The sequence below is a fragment of the Schistocerca cancellata genome, chromosome 7 (genome assembly GCF_023864275.1).
Source record: "Schistocerca cancellata isolate TAMUIC-IGC-003103 chromosome 7, iqSchCanc2.1, whole genome shotgun sequence".
Taxonomy (NCBI): domain Eukaryota; kingdom Metazoa; phylum Arthropoda; class Insecta; order Orthoptera; family Acrididae; genus Schistocerca; species Schistocerca cancellata.
The window spans coordinates 578935570-578956417 of record NC_064632.1 but is presented as its reverse complement, the minus strand read 5'-3'; the positions used below and the strand labels follow the sequence as shown (position 1 = coordinate 578956417).

The window sequence follows — 20848 nt, the reverse complement described above, 5'->3', positions numbered from 1 at the left end:
GGGTCTTATACTAAAATTGCAAAAAATCAATAATGAAAAAAATCTCCTGTTAAGATACCAGAGTGGATGTGTAAAAATGTAAAATGAGGATAAAATAGTAGATTATAAAAGTGGAAATAAAGTAGTGAAAACTGAATTAGTACCAGCAGACATTCAAAGTGTGAAACTCTGAACGTTTAAAGTCATAAATTCTTACTCTGAAAGTGTAAAAATAAAATTCTATAATTTTTTCATTAAAAAATTAAAATCATTGTCCTAGAACAATGGATGTATAAATAGTGAAAAAAAAAATATTGTAAAATTATGGAAGTGGAATTATGGAGAGGACCTATAACTGCAAGAAGTGTCTTTAAATATTATGAATTATCTTTTGCAGTTTGTACATCATTGATTTTAGTATGAGACCCCTCTTGTTAAGCCCATAGCATGCCTGCCACTATCCCTCATCCTCCCCCCCCCCCCCACCCCACCCCACCGTCCCTTGCTTCTTTGCGTGCTTTCAATCCCCCCTCGCTCCATTCTATATATTTCATATTTTAATGCCATTTGTATTTTAATTACCATTGCTCTACACTGTTAGTGCTACAATGGGAAAGTGTACATAATTATATGTCGTATAGTTTTAGCATGACCTTCTTCTTCTTCTTCTTCTCTTTTTTTCTTTTTGGGGGGGGAGGGGGCATTTGCAAACACGGCCAATACAAGGAGCTACAAATCAAAAGATGGATATGACCTCTCTTGTTAAACCTATGAATTCCTCGTCATCTCCTCCCTGCTCCCTTACCCCTCCCATGACCAACTGCACTCTATTTGCCCTCCCCACCCCTACCCCCACCCCCCTGCCTTCAACATATACCTATTTAAAACATTGACCACAGTTGCAAAACACAATCCTCTGATATGTGGTACTGTTTGTATTCAGTTCTTTTCTTTTCTACTTATCTTAAAATATTAGATGGTACATATTTAGTTTTACTTTGTATTAGATCTGAAGATGATCCAGAGTGACCGAAACATGTAATCTAATTAAAAAATGTGCAACTGAGATGGAACAATAAATGAGAATTATCTTAAATATCTATACAGTTGCTGAATCTCTCAAGACAATTATGTCGACTACAATACAGGGTATGATCACACCGTATCAGTCTGCTAGATATTCATACTGTCAGTCTTTCAGACAGGATAAGAGATATTCTGAAGCCCAGATCCTTAACATCGGTTTTGCTGTAGAATTCTAGAACATTTTCTAAGTTTGAATATAATAAATTTTGTAGAGACTGAAAAACTTACGTGCACAAATCAGCACAGTTTTAGAAAGCATCACTTGTGTAAAATACAACTTGCCCTTTTCTCACATGATATGCTTCAAACTCTGGATGAAGGCCAATGTGCACAGATTATGTATTTTTAGATTTCTAAAAAGCATTTGACACATTGCCACAGTGCAGAATGTTAACCGAGGCACGAGCCTACAGGATAGATTCCCAAATATGTGAGTGGTTCAAAGAATTCTTAAGTAACAGAACCTTGTGTGTTATCCACGAAGGTGAGTGTTCATCAGAGACAAGGGTATCATTAGGAGTGCCCAGGGAAGTGTGATGGAACTGCTGTTATTTTTTATATGCATAAATGATCTGGTAGACAAAGTTAGCTGAAAAACTTATGTGCACATATCAGCACAGTTTTAGAAAGGATCATTTGTGTGAAATACAACTTGCCCTTTTCTCACACAACATGCTTCGTGTGCAGGAAAGTGTCTAAATGTAGACAAATATAAGTTAATGTGGATAAGTAGGAAAATCAAACCCATAATATTCAGATACAGCATTAACGGTCAACTTATTCTTGAGTACTACTCGAGTGCTTAGGGTCCGCACCAAGTCAGATTAAAGGAAGACATTGAAGCACTCCAGAGGCGGACTGCTAGATTTGTTACCAGTAGGTTCAAACAACATGCAAGTATTACAAAGATGCTTCACAAACTCAAATGGGAATCCGTGGAGGAAGGCGACGTTCAGGGAAAACTATTGAGAAAATTTAGAGACTGACATTTGAAGCTGACTGTAGAACGATCCTACTGCTGCCAACATATATTTCATGTAAGGACCACAAAGATAAGATAGGAGAAATTAGGGCTGACATGGAGCCGTATAGACAGTTGTTTTTCGCTCATTCTATCTACGAGAGGAACAGGAAAAGAAATGACTAGTGGTGGTACAGGGCACACTCTGCCGAGCACCATACTGTGGCTTCCGCATTGTTTATGTAGATGTAAATAAATGTCGTGTCCAAAAACCAGATGAGAAATTACTAAGAGTCCACTGTGTATCCGAAACATACTCGACCGAATTAAGTGCACCATCTGGTGACATGTAGACAGTGAGATCCAGATATAAAGTGTTGCTGGTCTGGATTGTGCTGTGTGCAGTCATAAGTGACTGGTTCTATCTATGTTACATGAGCCCATGGCAGGCATGGCCATGATACCGTATGGGTATCCACTGTCTCTCCCTCACCATTGTGGTTACGTGGCACTGGTGCATACTCGTCTTCCCTATGGCATACAAGAAGGTTCTCCTTTCAATTGGTAAGCATAATAAGCAATAAAAGTATTGTTGAACGAGAACCTGTCTTAAACATCTCTAAGATGATGATAAAATCTGAGCTGTGTAGCTTTATCAGAGGGCAACGTGTAGAATATTGGAGTAAGATCCAAACACAAAAATATGGCTAATTACTGACGCCAAAATCATATTTTAAGAGAAGTTCTTCAAGCCTGGGCATGAACTGAATGCAGATTAAACTCATGGTAAGTCTAATGAATGATTACGGAAACTTCAGGAAACACCTGCAAAGTTATTTTCTAGGTTAGTAAGTTAAATATAGAAATGGCGTTGAACGAGTCAGTTTACTGATCATCTGCATCAAAATATGGGTGCACGCTGAGCAGTTACATGTTCATTTACCAGAAAATAAAGTTGAACTTATGAGTAATTATATAATACTTTTGCGCTAGATATTTTATACAATTCTAAATAAAGATTCTTCTGTAGTACTGAAGGATTTGGCCAGAAGAATCTCTTTTACCTTAATTTCAAGGATTGTTACAGAGAAAAAAAAAATGACAAAGTGCAAGTAGGATTCGCACACTGAGGGTTCTGTGCAAACTTAATTCAATTTTTGCCTATTTTTGATGTAGATACTAGAAAGATATAGATCCCTTGAATTTCAAGACCGTGTCAAAATATCTGTAGTACTTCCTCAGAGAAGGCCAGACGTACAAAAAGAAGTGAGCATATTTTTATGTACTTCCTCAACCATGACTACAACTTAGATTTTATGTTTGCATGCAATAATGTTTATCTATTACGCTTTTGATGGATGATGAATGCAGCATATGTTTTAATGGCAAAAAGATATTTTTAATGTGATGTAGTTCCAGTTGAACAATTTTCTGATTTATTTCCTTTACTTGTACTTTGAAATTTGGCAAGAAATTTTGCTTCTTGCCAAATTTCATGATTCTAGGTCAGTGGAAGTACATTATTGGTTTTGATGAGTGAGGTTTCGAGTATTAAAATATGCAACAAAAATAGCTGTATCTTTTGATTACATTGACTTTGAAGTTTAGAATTTGTACTCTGCTGAGGACCAGTGACTTTAAAATGTGACATAAATTTGAACTTGTTACATCTATCCGTTTGTGAGAAAAAGAGTTCTTAACAGTCAGACAGACATACATATAGATGGACAACAAAGATATCCTACAAGGATTCTCGTTATTATTTTTACAGACCAAGGTGTGGAACCCTAAAAAGCACCTATCTGCACACTATGTGGTGTAAGGGATGAAACTACATTATATGTAATCTTCCAGTACAAAGTGTTGTAGGGCAAAAGATGCAAAATGTTTGGGTAATTAATTCCTGAAGAAACTGTGTTTAACAAAGGCTTAATGAAGCATCTCCCACTACTCTTCCAAGGGTCTGGTTGGCTTTACTAGAATAACCATATAATAATTATTTTTGGTGCAAGAAACAGAATTCTAAGGTAACTTTTATTGTACCTCCCTGATTAAATCAAATCAAATCAAGTCTCTTAAGACGGAAACATTAACAATCTCTTCATGGTACATTCACTCTTATGAATATAGCCAAAGCTATATTGACAGAAATTGTAGCTTCTGTAACCTCAAAGCGACAGAAAAATTTTAATTACTCTTCAGTTATGCTCCAAGAGATATATTTTATTATTTGCCTAATGGTATAAATAATCTCAGTCACAGTAAAGCAACTTTAATAGTGAATAGAGATTGCTTGAGCTAGACATTTCTTTCAAGTAGGTTAACACTACTCATAATTTGTTTTTGATATACTTTACAGAAGTTGCCTAGAGTGACTCTTTGCTCCTGTTAATGTGTGTTTGTTCATTCCATACTCCTTATGGCTCTCCTTCATAATGGAATCAATGGAAGTCAGTGTGTCAATGAATGGATGAATGGAAAGCAAAACTGTAATACTATGAAGAAAAGGACAGAACTTTTTGTTATTATTTTAGTAGTGTGATTTCTCTCACAGAGTCAAGTTTCCTTTCTTCTAGGTTTTCTCATTGTTGTTTGTGTTTTAAATATTCACTTGTGTAACATCTCTAATCTTACAGGATGAGCATTCTCGTTTGAGCACATCCTATCGTGAAATGAGTACCAGGGTTGCAGAGCGTACTAAAATATTATCTCAGCTTCCGGAAGAACTTGATGCTGTGAAACGGGAAATGGAAAAACAAAGTTCCAGCATGACAGATGGCAGTAAGCTCCAAGCATTTTTTCAATAATTATGTGTTTATTACATATGTTTTCATGAGAAAAGAAACTGTTAAAATATTGTGAGAAAATGTAGTCATTATAAACTGATATAGTGCTGTCCCCCATATTCGTGTATCATTTGATAATGTTTTCAACTTTGTGTGTCTGTTACAACCAACATCCTCTATATTCTGCTGTTTCATTCTAGGCTTTACCTGTCCCTGCTGTTTTACCCCTCTAGTGCTTCTTCCAGAGCCTAGTTTACTGTTCCTTGATGCCATAGTAGGCATCCCCCTAACCTGTTCCTTCTTCTAATCAGGGCCTTTTGTAGACATCTTTCCCTACCTGTTCATTGTAGTGCTTATCCATTTTGTACCTATCTGTTCAGTTGATTGTTGACATTCTTCAATAACACCACATTTCAAATGCTTCCACTTTCTTCTTCTCTGGAATTCAGAGGGCCCATTTTTCATTCTCACACAATGCTGTGCTCCAGACATGCACTTTCAGAAACTTCTTACTCAGTTTATTAAGGGTTCACATCAAAAGTTTTGAGGATAAAATTCTCCAGTGAACCAGAAGGGCTAGGACGATGGGTCTCAGCTAACAGATGCAATGTGGCTCCGCCACTTCCAGGCAATGACAGAGTGAGGATAACATTTTGTGCATAGTGTGATTTTGTGGTATGTCAAGATTTGAGATGCAGTGGTTAAGCAGGTAGCGATATGCAATCAAATTTTGTGTCAAACTAAAAACAGTTGGGCTCTGTGATTGTAGGCCTGATTCAGAAAGCTTTCTGGGAGGAAGCTATGTCTGAGACAAGAATTTACAAGTGGACAAGAAGTTCTGGGAGGACTGAAAAAAATGACAGTGAGCACTTCGGGCAACTGTCACCGCCTAAAATGCCTGAAAATGCAGAGAAAGTGAGAAAAGCTTTGAACGGGAAGAAACACTTGAGCATAAGGATAATAGCGGACGGTTGCAATATGCTGAGATTGAATATTTATTGCATTTTAAGAAACAAATTAGGGAAGAGGAAACTGTGTGTAAAGATGGTACAAAAAGTGCTGACTGATGTAAAGAAAGAAATCTCTGTGCTGAAGTGTCATGAGTTGTTGGAAAACTGTGGAAGTGCTCCTAATCTTTTGGGTTGAGTAGTGACAGGCAATGAGACATGGATTTTCAAGTATGATGCTGAAGGGGGAGGGCAGGGGAAGGTCAAGGCAATGCTCATTGTCTTTTTTGACTCCAAAGATGCCTCTAATACAAACAGTTAACAGTCCGTTTTACACTCAAGTCCTCACCCAGTTGCAGGATAAGGTGAGACGTGTTAGGAAAGACAATGGGAACAACAAGATTTCGCATTACACTGCCCTCATTGTGCAAGTGTTTTTTGCCAGAAATGATAATGGAAATGTGCCCCAGCTGCTGTACAGCCCTGACTTGGTACCACCACACTTCGTTTTGCTTTTGAGGATAAAGAGAAGCTTGAAGAGATACCAACAGAGGTCATCGAAGGGGCTAAAATGGACTTTGATACCTGTTCCTTAAGAACGTTCCCGATGACCTGTTCGGGAAAGCCTATGCAGATTGTGTGAAGCAGTTGCACCAATGCATAAACACAGAAGCAGTGTACTTTGAAAATTTTTGAATGATTTTATATGTTAAAAAACAATAAATATGTAAAAAATTATTCTTGAAACTTTTGGGACATGTACTCTATCAACACCTGGTACAGATACTGCTTCTTTGTTAAAGAAATCTTTCTTCACATTGGCAATTGACTTCTGATATCCTATTTACTTCAGCCATCCTCTGTAAACATTCTTGCCAGATATAAAGTTGTTTTATTTCTTCCACTGCTGTGTCAGTCCCAATTTTGATTGTGAGTGAGTAGTTATCCTCCTTTCAACTGCACTTTATCATCATCTTTGTTTATCCTTAAGCCATATTTTGTGCCAGTTCTTTTGACAGATTTTCTAAGACTTTCACATTTGGGCGGAAGGGCTGTGTTGTTGGTGAGACAGTCAAACACGGATGAATTAGGTCTACTTTTGCAGACACTGCATGTGCTGCCAAGACATATTAGTTCAAAAAACCCCAAAAGAGATTCCAATGAACCAGACCCTAAAAAGCAATAATTCCACTGATTATGGTGGTGTTTGTGTCAGAATGTGTTAAAATCTGATGCTGACTTGATAGGATTACCTTTAAACTATCTTTGTTATCAATTAATGACTCAGGGCATATTTCCTAGCTGTTATAACCTTTAATTCAATAATAAATTGCGTGGATATACAAACGTAAAAACAATAGTGGGTTTCATGCTACCAACTCCGTATCTGTCACTCAACTGCCGTGCCGTGACATGCGGCCGGCGCTGTTCATAGCTAGGTGGCGCTCCCGCGCTCAGCCGAGCTGCGGAGAGCCTCTATCGCCGTGTTTGCGTACTGACGTAGCGGCACTTTTAAATCTCGTGGCACTGTCACAACACTTTTCCCCCCTTGAAAAAAAGAAGACACTCACTTCCTTGGAGACACGGACAGTGCGGACACATCCATGGCCTCTTGGGAGACCCCGAGAAGATCCCGCGGAGAAACACGAGAATATGGTCGAAAATGTCCAGGACGGAAGCTTGTGCGTGGAATGTGCCTCCTGGATGAGATGATTGGTGAAAACTCCGGAGCAGCATCCATAGGTGTCGTGGACCTGGGGGTGTGCTCCAGCGAGATGGGTCCCGGAGAAGGCGGCGTCGCGTCTAGTGCCGGTTCCGGCGTACTCAGAAACGGCAGCGACGTTGGCTGCAGGGACATGCACGGTAGATCGGCCGCAGCGACAGGACTGGCCTCTTGGGCTGGTGGAGGCGAAAGAAGGAGCGGTGGCACCGGCGTGGCCACCACTCGTGGGCGCATCTGGTCGTAATGGCGAACAACCATGCCGTCGTCCGTACGTATTTCACAAAGCCGGCAGCCGCAAAAAGCCTTGACCACCCCTGGAATCCATTTAGGGCGAGATCCATACCCTCGTGCCCGCACGTCGGCGCCCACTGAGTATTTTCCCACACAAGGGGACGCAGTACTAGGCCTGACAGGATGCAGCAGGTGCAGTAGAGTGCGCGGTTGGCGGCCATGCAAGAGTTCAGCAGGGCTGCGATCACCCAGAGGCGTGAAGCGATAAGAACTCAGAAATTGCAACAGAGCATCATCGGTAGAAAAATCAGTAAGGAATTTTTTTATCTGGCTTTTGAAAGTGCGGACAAGGCGCTCGACCTCCCCATTTGATTGGGGGTGGAAGGGCTGTGCTGTAACATGATGAATCCCTTGTCCAGTACAAAAATCACGGAAGGCCTGTGAAGAGAACTGAGGGCCGTTGTCCGTGACAATCATGGATGGAAGACCTTCTAGCGCAAAGATTTTGGACAAAGCCAGCGTCGTCGCCGCAGTGGTGGGCGACGGACAGTGAACCACAAACGGAAACTTCGAGAAGGCGTCAATCAACAGTAGCCAATAAGTGCCGAGGAAGGGGCCGGCAAAGTCAGCGTGCACCCATTTCCATGGCTGCACCGGATCAGGCCACGGGGAGGGCATTGTACGGGGCGCAGCCAGTTGTTGAGCACACTGACCACACGCAGCGACCATGTGGGAGATGTCTGAATCAATACCGGGCCAATAAACATCCTGCGGGCCAGGGACTTAGTTCGAGAAATCCCCCAATGGCCTTCATGCAATAGTTAGAGAACATCTTTGCGAAGAGAAGCTGGCACCACGACCCGTGGAGATGCGCCATCCATGGCCAGAAGAACAACACCCACACGAACAGACAGACGAAGGCCCAAGGCATGTTAGTTGCGTAGGGGATCCGATGCCCGGCCCTTGGTCCTGTCCGGCCAACCTCGTTGAACAAAACCGATCATCTGACGCAGGACCGCGTCCCGCGCAGTAGCCGACGCGACCTGCGAACCTGTAAGCGGAAAACCCTCGACCGCACGACGTTCTTCCTCATCAATGTGGAAACAGAGTAATTCATCTCGATCGAAAACCGGGTCGGGGCCCATCGGCAAACGCGACAACGTGTCAGCGTTGGCGTGCTGGGCTGTGGGGCGATAGTGAATCCCATAGTGAAAACGAGACAAGTATAAGGCCCAACGTTGCAGGTGGTGAGCTGCCTTATCCGGAAGCGACGCCGAGGGGCTGAACAGAGAGACCAGCGGCTTGTGGTCGGTGATGAGGTGAAACTTTGAACCATACAAAAACACGCTGAACTGTTTTAGAGCATAAATGATAGCGAGCGCCTCCTTTTCGATTTGAGAGTAACGCTGTTGCGCATCGTTGAGGGTCTTGGAAGCATAGGCGATGGGTCTTTCCGACCCATCCTCATACCGATGGGCGAGAACAGCCCCTAGGCCATACTGTGACGCGTCAGTCGCCAGAACCAAGTGCTGACCCGGACGGAATGTGGTAAGACAAGGCGCCGACTGCAAATGAGCCTTCAGGCGGACAAAAGCCTGCTCACACTCGTCGGACCAACAGAAAGAAACGTTTTTGCGTAACAGCTGATGCAGAGGATGAGCCACCGCCGCCGCGGATGGAATGAATTTGTGATAATAAGCAATCTTGCCTAGAAACGCCTGAAGTTCTTTGACCGTAGACGGCCGGGGGAGAGCGCTAATGGCCGCAACGTGCTGACGTAGAGGACGTATACCCTCACGGGACAAGTGGAAACCAAGATACACAATGGAGGGTTGGAAGAACTGTGACTTGTCCAGATTGCACTTCAACCCAGCCGAATGCAGAACCCTAAATAATGAATGCAAATTGCGAAGGTGCTCCTCAGTGGAGGCCCCCGTGACAACAATGTCATCCAGGTAGTTGATGCAGCCAGGAACGGAAGCCGTGAGCTGTTCCAAAAACCGCTGAAAAATGGCCGGCGCGCTAGCGACACCAAATGGTAACCGCTGGTACTGATACAACCCACAAGGAGTGTTGAGGACGAGAAATTCCTTGGAAGAAGCATCCAACGGCAACTGATGGTACGCCTCCGATTAGTCAAGTTTGGAAAAGAACTGGCCCCCAGCGAGCTTGGTAAATAACTCCTCAGGACGGGGAAGAGGATAAGTGTCAATGAGACTCTGAGCATTGACAGTGGCTTTAAAATCGCCACACAATCGCAGACTCCCGTTTGGTTTAGAAACCACCACGATTGGCGATGCCCATTCGCTGGAGGTAACAGGAAGGAGAATCCCGGAAGCTGTTAACCTGTCTATCTCAGCCTTGACAGGTGCACGCAACGCAATTGGAATAGGGCGTGCCCAGAAAAACTTAGGGCGAGCTGTAGGTTTAAGAGTAATGTGGGCTTCAAAATCCTTGGCACGACCCAGACCAGCAGAGAACACGGACGAGAATTCAGACCACAATCCATCCAGCTGTTGATACGGAATATCCGCAGATATGAGGTGCACATCATTATCAATGGAGAACCGAAACAACAGGAAAGCATCATAACCGAACAGTTTTTCAGTGCCCGCATGATCCACCACATAAAACGTGAGGGGCCGAACAACAGACTTGTAGGCAGTGGAAGCATCAAACTGGCCAACGATAGGAATTTTATGTTTATTATAAGTTCTCAGATTTCGCGTAACTGGAGGCAAGGTAGGGGAGCCCAACTCCAAATACGTGCGAGAATTAATGAGAGTTACTTCAGAGCCAGTGTCCACTTGCATGCGAATGTCTTTATCCAGAACACGAACAGTGACAAATAACTTATTTGTTTGAGAAAGCACACAGTTAACATCCATGTCCGATGCCTCGTCCTCGTCGACAGGAACTTTAGGGGACTGACACACAGAAGCAATGTGGCCTTTTTTCCTACATGAATTACACGTGGCCCAACGTTTTGGACACACGGCCCTGTCATGCTGTACGAAACAACGTGGACAAGAAGGAAGGGCGGAACGAATCTGTTTCTGTGGTTGCTGTTTTCGCTGCGAGCGTTGCGGCCCAACGCGACGTTGTTTACGCGAGTGAACCGCCGCCACATCTTCGTTCTCCTGGGAAACAGGCAAATTGTCCATGTCAAAAGTTGACTGTACAGCGCCTAATCACACCACGCGTCTATTTGCGTGCCAGCAGCGTGAGACACTTCAGAGGATTGAGCGATGCTTAGAACTTCCGACAATGACGGGTTTGGCAGTTGTAGGGCACGTTGCCGAACTTCTTTATCAGGAGCAAGCCATAGAATAGCATCCCGAACCATTGAATCAGCATAAGACTCATGATGAGTGTCCGTGACAAACTGACATTTCCTACTCAGACCGTGAAGTTCCGCCGCCCAAGCCCGGTAAGATTGATGGGGCTGTTTCTGACACCGGTAGAACGCCACGCGGGTGGCAACGACGTGGTTGTTTTTTCGGTAATAGTTAGACAATAAGTCACACATTTCTTGGAAGGACAGAGAGGCAGGTTCCCGCAGAGGGGCTAACTGAGATAGCAGCTGATAGATCCGTGGGGAAATCCAAGATAGAAATAACGACTTACACATCGGAGCGTCGACAACGCCGAAAGCCAAGAAGTGTTGTCGCAAACGCTTCTCATAATCCTCCCAGTCTTCAGCGGCTTCGTCGTAAGGAGGGAACGGAGGCGGAGAAGAGGATGACAGACGATGAGTAAGCGACGTCGACAACGCCTGAATAGCAGCCGTCAGCTGTGTTTGTAGTTCAATGAGCGCTTGCAGAAGCTGTTCCATGTCTGCCCAGACACAAACGCATAATACTCCAACGCTGGAAAAAAAAAAAAAAAAATATCCGACCTCGTCTTCAAAAAGTGTTATAACCTTTAATTCACTAATAAATTGCGTGGATATACAAACGTAAAAACAATAGTGGGTTTCAGGCTACCGACTGTCACTCAACTGCCGTGCCGTGACATGCGGCCGGCGCCGTTCATAGCCAGGTGGCACTCCCGCGCTCAGCCAAGCTGCGGAGCGCCTCTATCGCCGTGTTTGCGTACTGACGTAGCGGCACTTTTAAATCTCGTGGCACTGTCACAACACTAGCGGACTTCAATATGCTGTGGTAAAACTTATGTTTAAAACTGGAGATAGGCAGACCACCTCTAATGGCAGACCTGTTTCTCAGCTTCCAGTCTTCCTGGAAGAATTTTAAAAAGTAGCTTGTGACAGAATACTGACTCATTTAACTGAGAAGAAATTGTTAACTGCCTCTCAGTTTAGCTTTCATAGAACAGAGTACGAGACCTAACAAATAAAATCCTGGCAGAGCTAAACAAGAAAAATGATCCTGTTGGTTTTGTGACCCTGCACAAACCTTTGATTGTTCAGATCACAAAATTCTGCTTGACAGACAGTGTTATGGCATTAATGGCATCCCCTTTGTGTGGATGTGAAGCAGAAGGGTCCATTGTTAGCTTACACATCACAGTCATGAAACTAAACTAAGAATGGAAGGAATATAACATGTGGATATCCCACAAGGATCAGTACTGGGCACACTCCTGTTCTTAACCTATGTAAATTACCTTCCAATGACTGTAAGTGGCGGTTCAAAAATTGCTGCTTGGTAGCATTGTAAGTAGGCAGTAAATATCATACATTAAATCAAACAACCTGTATAAAATTCCTTGGGTTCCAATTGGATAACAAGTGAAAATAGAGTCAACGCGCAGTTAAAATAATCAAGCAGCTCAGATCAGAAATTAATCAAGAAGGGCAGTTCAGCATCTACATGTCTCACTGTGTTGTCCTAAAGACAAAAAGTCTTAGCCTATTATGCATATTATTCTTCAGTACACTAAATATGTATTCAGCAGAAGCAAGTTGCAAGAATATTGTCTAAAGTAAATACCCATATATCTCACAGAAATGTTTTTTAAGGATCTAGAATATTTTTATATTCATGCCCCAATACATTTATATCTTAATGGTTTTTGTTGCTGATCTCAGTAGTGCTGATGGTGAGGGAATGATTGTCTTGATATGAAACATAAATGGCAGTGACCACAACAAGTAACCGCTTTAATGTAATTTCACAAGTAGCATAAAAAAAACACTGTGTGATCAGTGAATTGTTGTGTCTGTTGTATAGTAGTATATGTAATTGCAATATAGTTTAATGTAAATACATTATCAACTCATACTGGTTTGGTCTGTTCATCTACAAAGTATTGTGAAGACTGATATGTTTTTCCAAGTTGCTTAATATCTCGACGATTAATTAAAATTACAGTATGAAATATTCAGTGTTGGTTAAGTAGAATCAAATAAATTAAATACAGTATTTATGAAATCCATACCGAGGTGTGTTGGCTGAGCTGCATACAAACTAAAGGGTTACGTATGCTATGGAATACAAATAGTCAATATAAGGCTAATATCTCCAGGAAATGCACAGGTGGCTATAAGTGTGGGTTATTTACCCACTCAGTGCAGGAAAAACTTGGAAACATACCCAGGTAGCAATCACTCAAGGGCAACAAATACACTTCAGAGGCAGCTTAATACATTAATTTTTTGTTTCATTTACTTATTTTCATTTAATATTCATTGCAATATATTATGATTTCCATACACACGAACGAACCCCGCAACACTTTGCAACTGCTAAATATATGTGAGAATTGAATATATGTCTTAATCTCCTATTCCCCCCCTCTCTCTATCCCTGTCCTTTAACCATCTCCCCCCCCCCCCCCCCCCCCCCCCGTCTCTGTTCATCATTTTCCCCTGCTCCCTGTAAACCTCTAATCCCACACTCTCCCTACTATCCATCTTCTCCTTCCTCGTTTCTCTGTCCATATACTTCTTTTCCCTTATTATATACATTTTCTCTCCCCTGCTCTCTCTGTCTCCTCCTCCCCCTCTCTCTAACTTTATTTATTGTTATTGCAAACGCTGACCTTATTTATTGTTATTGCAAATGGAACCTTGATTCAGAGTAGAAGTCAGAATGCATGGGTAAATAGGTTGGGATCATAGGGTATGAGAGAGACCTTTCCATCTACAGGATCCCTGAAGATAGTAGCTTTAATGCCAGTCTTTCACATGGTTAACATGGTTATCATCTATGAACAGGCAGGATTATAAAGTTAGCCATAAACACAAATTTTCCTGTTTTCTCTTAAAAATGACTGCAAAAAGGAAAACAAAACCACACATTTTCACAGCACAGCTCAGTGTGTTCTTTCTTGCAGCCAGTTTAGCAGAAAGTGTTTATTATATAACATGTCTGCATCTCCACAGTTTAGGTTGTGTGTTGTCTGTCTCTCAATCAGTCAGTCAGCTACCTCTTCAACCTGGTGCGTGACTAGGTTGACTGACACATTGCTCACGTCGATTTTGCATCGTTGGCATATCGATTCATCAACCAAATCTTTCCTTGAATTTGTGTGAACTGAAACAAAACAATTTCAGTAAGATCATGAATTTATTGAAATGAAATGAAATAAATTGGAATTTTTTGTTCCAGAGTCATAATGGGTCATGCTTGAGAAATTCTTATTTGACTTACCTCCAGACCTTTCCAAATCTTTCCTTGAATTTGTGTGAACTGAAACAAAACAATTTCAGTAAGATCATGAATTTATTGAAATGAAATGAAATGAAATAAATCGGAATTTGTTGTTCCAGAGTCATAATGGGTCCTGCTTGAGAAATTCTTATTTGACTTGCCTCCAGACACTGTCTAAGCTCTTCATGAGTCTCATTGACTCGATGATCATGTAGTTTGCTTGTGTTGCATGTACACTGACTGGTATTTTGACACCTCCCTGTTCAATGGTGGCATTTTTTCCAGAGTGATAAACCACAAACTGAAATCAATTGAATCTTTGCAACACAACAAATTACCATGAACTGATGTCAAATCAGTCTTTGAAACACACGAAAGATAAGACCACCACTGATAACACAATGAAATATTGCTTTCAGTTGTTTATTGCAAAAATCAATATTCAGTGCGGAATTTGTTGTTGTTATGAAACGATGTGAGAGCAGAACTGTCAAACTGAAAGTCAATTTATTTTTATATTTATTGTTAGGAAGACATGAGAGCAGAACTGTCAAATTGGCCATCACATTTTCTTCATTGAGATTTTCATACTAGAATACCATCCAGATTTCTGATTCTTCCAGTGAATTTTCCAAAAATTTTCTTTCATACAAACCTTGTCCTGACAATTACGGACACAGCAACAAAAAATGAGCCAAATTGGTTTAGCCATTATCAAATGATAGTCTTTAATACCTTCGGCAACTAATTTTGTTTATATAGGTTTTTTGTTAAGTTATATTGTGTAAATTAATATCTTAATTGTTGCAATATTAGAGTTAAGATTTTTATTTAAAAAAAGTTCCATCATGTAGAGAATTTTCAGTGTAATTAATGTATTGTATGATCTGATAGACACCCAGGAGGGTAGTTTTTCAGAATGCTATACATAAATAGTTTTAACTATGCTGTTGCATGGAGTTAAGTCTGTCTCTGATGAGGACCACCTGGATTTTGAGATCAGATATTTTAATCAGATGTTCCGTCAGAATATTTATAGTGATTCAGATATTCAGTAAGCCATTTCTAACAGATAAAACATCATAGAGATATTCAACAATCATAAGATAATCAGTCTACAGCACTTCATCCATTCTTCAGAGCTACAACAAAGAAAATAGGCAGGGTCCTGGGCAGACAATGTCTTCAATCCATTTGCCAACTTTCCAAGAATATCAAAGAAATGCGGCACCCAATAAAAATGGCTTTGGACTCAATGTTCCCAGAATTTATTAAATTCCTTGTGAATGCAGTAGCACTTACGTTGGTCAGTCGGTATTTATGGTTTCAGAATGTTGCACGGAGCACTGTCACTACAATAAATATTGTACAGATTTGCTGTTACTGAGTAAGGCCTCATAAACAAACATTTAGTTATGTCTGACAAATTGAAAATCGTATTCCTTGCACCTGTCTTTTGTGATACTGTCAACAAAGAAGACATTGACATAAGAGTATACAACTTTAATTGGTGGCTACATCCGTAGTGGTGAATGGAAACTTTTGCTTTATGCTGAAGATAGTACAGAGAAATAAGCTGGCTAATGGAATCAGTATTGTTGATAAGGCTCCTCTGTCATAGACAGTGACATCCAGTAGCATATGGAATTTCTGTGACTCATGACAGTTCCTTGACAATTAGGCCAAGGTGGTTTGAGTAAAGGGGAGATGGCATCAGGTGAAGCTTGTCCACCATCTTGGTAAGTCTTAGAAACATGCTTCTCTCATAAATACCTGTGTGTGAATGCTTTGAATTGCCAGTCAGTTCTGAGAATGTACTTCGAAACAACTCACTTTACTGGATGAATACTCATCCTCAGACAGTTTAAAATTACAATATTTTAATGCCAGTTCTTACTTTTTGAGCACAATGTACATTGTGGCAAAACAACCAACTTTGTTATTCCTGTTTTAAGTGAAATCGAAGAGCAGTGCTGCAATATGAATACTTCATTAAGACTCACTAATATTGCAGAGGCTGGCTTCACTTTTTCAGCTTAAGGGAATTCCCTATATTTTAACCTCCTTGAATTATGCCAAAATGTATCCAGATGTAAAGAGAATAACATGAACTTATCTTTTATGACCTATCACTTCTATCTCTCTCTCTCTCTCTCTCTCTCTCTCTCTCTCTCTCTCTCTCTCTCTCTCGTCTCTTTTGTAGGTATAGCAGATTATTCATCTGTCTGTATCTTAGCATCAGTCTTCTCAGGATAAAGAACTGTCTTTTTATGGTCCAAAATTGCTTTGGAGGTATTCTGATTTTTCTTTAACACTCAAGCGGTTGCGTCAGTTTTTGTAACAACAGTGGTCATATGACTGACTTGTCAACCAGTCATTGTGTTTTTTGGAGGATTGAAAAAAACTGACTTAATATCCTTGGTATTGAAAAATTAAATTTTAATTTACTTTTTTATACATTATATAAATATATATTTTAATATTTGTTCAAAATATGTAGCTACAAAATCTAATTAAAGTATCCTAATCTTTTATTTAACAATAAATTTTTAACACACACACAAATGATGTATCAACTTGGCCTGTATTTACTTCTCAGCACACGATACTCCAGTACCTAGTGTATTATATTCTCAGCTTTTTATTACAAATTGTGATATTGGTATTATGTAAAAACAGAGTTTACTCATCCTGTTCCTCCAGCTCCTTCACAGTGTTAGATGTACACTTTTCATAGACAGTGGAAGAATGCTTTTTGAATACAAACATCTTACACTAACTGCAACGAATTGTGGTAACAATATTCTTTTCTCTGCCACTCAGAATGCAGTGACTGTTCTTTTTGTTTGGAGGCTCTTCCGGTTCTCAAGATTCTTTGAATTTATAAAATGCCACAACACTTTTGTATCATTTGGAAGCATCAGAATCTAGTATCTTGTAACTAAATGAGCTTTCATAAGTTGTTGAGTCAACTGTTTCAAAACTATTCTCCTTGGTTTTCTTGTGATTTCTGCATTGGACTGATACAATATTTGGGCATTGATCCTAGTGATATTTAGTAAAGCAAACCATATGGTCATGTTATTCAAGCCACAGAGTATTTACTGCACATCGGGTGAACTGTGTCAACTCCTTCCTTTGTGCCTTTACTGTGCATGGTGCTAAGCAGAACAACACTTTTTTTTTGAGGGGGAGGGGGGGTGGCGCACATATGTCACCATTGTGAAATCTTTCTGGTATCTGAACAGTGAAGATCCAATATTCCTGGATTTCAATGACAGTAATTTCCATTTTATTTTTCTTCTGAGTTCCAAAGCAAATGATGTGTTTCTGCAAAAGTGAAACTATCAATGGATATGTGGTATACCGATTATCAAAAGTAAGATTCCAATTGGCGCCATTCAAAGTTTCTGCCAGTTGATACACAATGTCACATGCTTTATTTAACACCTTTTAAGGGCCATGTTGTTGTATTCTAAAATATAGCTCAATTGTTGCTGTAAAAAATGTTATGCCATCAAAAATAGCAAAGAATTTCAAGCCATACATGGCTGGTTTGTTGGGTATATATTGAACGAATGTACGGGTGTCAGCATCTCATCTATGGTTACTAACTCTCCCCAACTATAGGTTTCCATGTAGTCTGTGACAAAATAATCAAAATATCATGTGGCTGCTGCTAATGTATGCTTTTAACACCTTTGTGCTCTTTTCAACTAATTTATAATCAAATCACACACTTAAGAGGAGAAATAAAAACTGTCTATACAATATATAATGTATGAGAATCATCGTACCATTTTCATCATTACTCCAAAGTTCCTCAACATTTCTTTTACTTCTGCCCTTCAAGCCAGTCAAAATAAGGATTCCAATGGAACATGTACCTCTTCCCTAGAACTTTTCTTTACATCCCTCAGTCTAGAATAGTTGTTTTGTGATATCAGGTTTCTAATATGCGAATCAGTGTTTTCCACAAGTGACTCAATCATGTCCTAAATAGCAGTATTGTTGAATGCTGTCACTTCTAGGAAGAATATTTATTATATTTTTCGAGGGCATTTTTACTCTCTTTGTGAACAAAAAACACACAAATAAAATCATAATTTTTGTCACCATCTTCCTCTCCTTCTTCTTCTTCTTCTTCTTTCCTCCTCCTTGTACAAGACATTGCACTTTGTCTTCTTTGAAATGTATATCTCCATTTCCCTCTAAAAACCTGCTTCTGTTTCTGATACACTGTTGTGTTTGCTAATTAGTAGTTGTTCTACCTCCCTGACAGACCACTCAAATTCAGAATATTTGCTGTCATTGGAAACTTCATTTAAAACCCTTTCAGTTTGCACCTCTGACAACCCTTTGTTGGAAAGGGCCCAAAAATATAAATAAAAAGAAAGCATAAACCTGTAAAAACAGTGGTGTAAATAATTAACATAAAAGACATTACCAATTGCGTGACTGGCTCTGTACACCAAATAGAGTGCAGACAAAGATAAGCTGCACTTATTGGCAGTGTGTGGTCACTACAAGTCCATCAGCAATGCAGCTAACAGACAGAGGTTCAGCTTGAAGATAGGTAGAACTGCTGGATGGGCAACAATGGGTAATTTGAATTCAGAGCAAAATAACAAATTCTGGTTGACTCATTCAACCAGTGCAACCACTCGACGGTTAATTTGCCTTCAGTTTCTAAGCACAATGTCAAAATTATTTCTCAGGTATCTTTTCCCTTCCCGGATACAAGTTGATTTTAATCTAGTAAGTCTTCAGTTTTTTGGTTTTATTCTTTTATATATTATTCTGGTTAGGAGTTTACAAGAATGCCTAGTTGACTAGTCCTCTGATAATGTTTACATTTTTTGGTAATGTGATGATATGCTTTTCTGGAAATCTGATGGCTGATGACCCATTTAATAAGTATTTGTTCTGCAGCTCAAATAATCTTCTTGTTTCTACACTTCCACAGATTTCAGTACCTCTAGAAAGCGTGTCATCACATCCTGCTACCTTGTGTGATTTCAGTCCACAGTGCTTTGTCACTACTGGATCACCTATTCCTTCTACATCACCTGTATCCTCCCCTACCATACACCATGATAATTGCTCTTTGCCATACAGGCTTTTGATGTAATCCTGTCATCTTTTTGCCCATACTTATGTGGTTCATAGATGTTTGAATCTGAAATCCATAGGGTAACACCTTTACATTTCATGTCCCAGAAATTACATTTAATCATCCCATATACCACATTGATTGTTTTGCAGTCATATCTTTCCCAGTATTTTTACAAATAAGTTAAGAAATAAGGATAACAATTCACCAAATAGTTGAGGCACGGATTAGTCAATAGGCATGTAAATAAGACTTAGGATATTGCTAGTTTCCATACATATCTTTTTTCACAGCTATTAGCAAATAGTTCCCCTCTTTGTTTTAACTGTGGGAAATTTACAACTAGTAATATACATGCAAAATCAGAATGCAATGAGATTAGATAAACTGAGTTTTGTGTAATATTAGGTGCTGTTAAGTTGTTCTTTCACATAGTGAACGAGATATCAATTCTGTGCATTTACCAGTGGAGTTGTTTGTGGGCACATAGAAAATATTTGACAGAGTTGTGACTACATTCTGTTAATAAGAAACAACTACTAAGGTTTGCATCTTATGCTTAGACTGAACTAACAGAAGACCTTATAGTAAAATAGAACAAAGAATAGCAAGCACTGTTCCAGGGCTAACTTTCAGTATCTGAATCAAGTAATAATTCAGAACATAATAACTTACAAAGCTTGTCAGTGATATGGACTACAGTATTAATTCTTCATGTAAATCTGCACTTTTCTTCATTAATTACTGTTCAGCTACTCAAAATATACTTGTTTTTTGGATACTGTTTCTGATGGTTTATTTTTTTCAGTGCCATTGGTGAACATAAAAAAGGCCATTACCAAGGTTAAGAGTGAAATAACATCAATGGATGTGTGAATTGGAGTCTTGGAGAATAGCTTGCTACAAGCCAGACTGCGGGACAAGAGCCAGCTGCAACAAGACATGAATACACCTGCCTAGTACACTGGGGTAAAGTTGTACCAGCAGATTAAGTGGTGCATTTTCAAACTGCACAAGTAAAAAGTTTTCCAAGATATTCGAAATTCTTGATACAACGTGAGTGGTCACTTCTTATGATATGGGAATCTGAAATCTATTTACTTGGAATTATTGAAATATTTTACTGCTGTATATAAGAGTTAAATAATTTTTAGCAGAATTGAAGTTGTTGGTTCGTTATGTAAATCCTAAAGACAAAAGTATAATAAATCAGTATTAAAAAAATTTGGGGAAGTATATCTGTTTAACTAGTTACTGATGGAAATTGTAGTATTCTACAAATCTAGCAATGATACGCCAGTCTGTATAGCCCATTATCAACACAGTGGAGAGATACTGTGTGTCGCTGCACATCCACTGCAGTGCATCAACCGTAAGAAGTCACATGAATGCCAGCACTCCTTATAAC

At 40.0% G+C, this 20848-nt stretch overlaps 1 pseudogene; it reads left to right on the top strand.

The window, feature by feature from the left end:
* Window positions 1-20531, top strand: part of LOC126092909 (intraflagellar transport protein 57 homolog) — a 136143-nt pseudogene extending 115612 nt beyond the window's left edge.
* Window positions 20532-20848: the final 317 nt, after the last annotated feature.